Below are 2,231 nucleotides of genomic sequence, written 5' to 3'. Positions count from 1 at the left end.
ATTTTGATACATTTTCTTTCACAAAACTGTCATTTATTGTCGAGCGTTGATACGGATGAGGATTACACATGACTTAAATGATATTGCTTGAGACGTTTCCTTTTTTTACATAAGAATTTGGGAAGTATTCGATTATAATATTTTCATCGGATTGACGGATTTCCGAAATCAGTGCCACCTGAGAGACATAACTGAATGGTAAAATAATTCGAAATATCACGCTCGGTAGTTGATGTCCTCCCCCTCCCATTTTGAACACGACAGTGTTGGACAGATGACAATGACTGATTCTTACTTTACAGCGTGATGCCTGGGAGGCAATTGTCGTATAGAATGTCCTTGGCAGGTTTAGGCCAAGGAGATCGGCACGTGTCAGCTGTGGCAGACGACACAGAAATTCAGCCAAGTTTGCTGCTACTGACTCTGAGACGTTACGCAGATTAAATAGTTGAAGTTCGCTGATCTGTATCAGAAAGATGGAAAAAAAAATCAGTCACAATTTTTTAAACTGTACGGACCTATTTTCCTTCATATGTTTCTGATTCTCTCTATTTTTTCGGAATTTTCTGAACATTGGTAACGTATCATACACGTTACTATGTTACAAATTAGTTAAGTTATAATTTGTGGAAGCAGCCAACGAAATAAAATTCACTAAGTTGTGTATTTGTTACGATCTTCGCGGCAAAACACATCGCAATGATAGTGATCGGTTTCTGAGAAATAAGAAGGATTAATCACTTATAAAAGAAAAGCAAACAAAGAAACAAACGAATAAACAAAATTCACAACTTTTAGTATTGAGTAACATTATTGAGCAATGCTATGCGACATGGGATTCTTGTAGCAATGGTAACATTCTCTTTGAATAATCGTCAATGACATCAGCATAAAACAATGTAAAACCTGGAGAGAATAAACTGTTTGACAGATGATAAGAAGGTGTATCATTATTACTGTATGACTCGACGTCCTCGTAGAGTAGTAGAGACATGAATAGCCTTCGCGTTAAGGTATAGTATGTTTCCGTCTAGATTCAAATAATGAGTTGTGACTTTCGAATGCAAATTGCAGCCCCACCGTTTTGCTTTTTGGGATATTTGCCAGCGAAGAAGTGGTCACAAATACCTATCACATGTTCGCACACAGAGTCTTCCAGTGTCATTCTAGGTCAGAATTTTTACTCTATTCAATTTCATCCTCAAAGTCGGATTTATTGTGCCGCATAAACATTGTGTAGTTGCACACGTAGCACGCAGTGTTTGGGATTCCAAGAAAAATATGTGAGAAAAAAAGAAATCATGATCCCGATTATCTTATCAAAACGAGTTTTCCCGGTATGTATGACTATTATTCAGGCCCAATGCGCTACTTTAAAACGTGAAATAGCTACAACCAGTGACGTAGTTGGTTGTTTTAAAAACAAATTTGCAGTAAAGATCAAAACTCCTGACATAATCTACGTATCTACATCATAATTATGGACACAACGCACTTACACCCAAACAAGCACACTTTGTGAACGAATGGTACATTGAAACCGAGGTCCGTGCACTCTCCTACCTCCACTGCACGCGTCATCGAACCGAATGCAAACATTCACATTAAAAAAATGATAAAATAATGATGTTAATCATAATAATAATGACAATTATAATATATGTATACATACATGTATATGTCATTTATTTCTACTTAAGTTGTTTATTTCAAGCCAAGATTAACATAATCATTATGATATGTTTTAATATTTCTTTTACCAAAAATAAATGGAATTGAATTGAATTGAATTCGCCAAACTCTTTGTGTGTTTACCCGAAACATGTATGTGTGTCTGGGTATTTGTGTAACAGTTACGATATCCTTTTTTTCTTCTCCTTTCCTTCTAAAAGAAAAAAAAATAATGTGTACCATATTTACTTCCTTGAAATAGTACAGCGCCACCTGCACAACGTTACCGCATTTAGGGATCCCTCACTGACCTCTATATCAATCAATCTCTCTCTCTCTCTCTCTCTCTCTCTCTCTCTATATATATATATATATATATATATATATATATATATAGATAGATAATGACCCTGCACCTCAAAACAAACAAAAAGTCGCCAGACGTGAATTTTTAGTTAAGACCATATTCTGAAAGAGCAGACTTTAAGCTTTAAAATGATGTATAACTCAAATCAAATGGACTCTCCTAACCTATCTAAATATTGGAAAGAAAACACAAA

This window comes from Diadema antillarum, unplaced genomic scaffold (assembly GCF_040938485.1).
Source record: "Diadema antillarum isolate AM-2024a unplaced genomic scaffold, OU_Dant_1.0 seq00000775_RagTag, whole genome shotgun sequence".
Lineage (NCBI taxonomy): Eukaryota > Metazoa > Echinodermata > Echinoidea > Diadematoida > Diadematidae > Diadema > Diadema antillarum.
The sequence above is the reverse complement of the archived record's forward strand: the minus strand, read 5'-3'. Positions refer to the sequence as shown.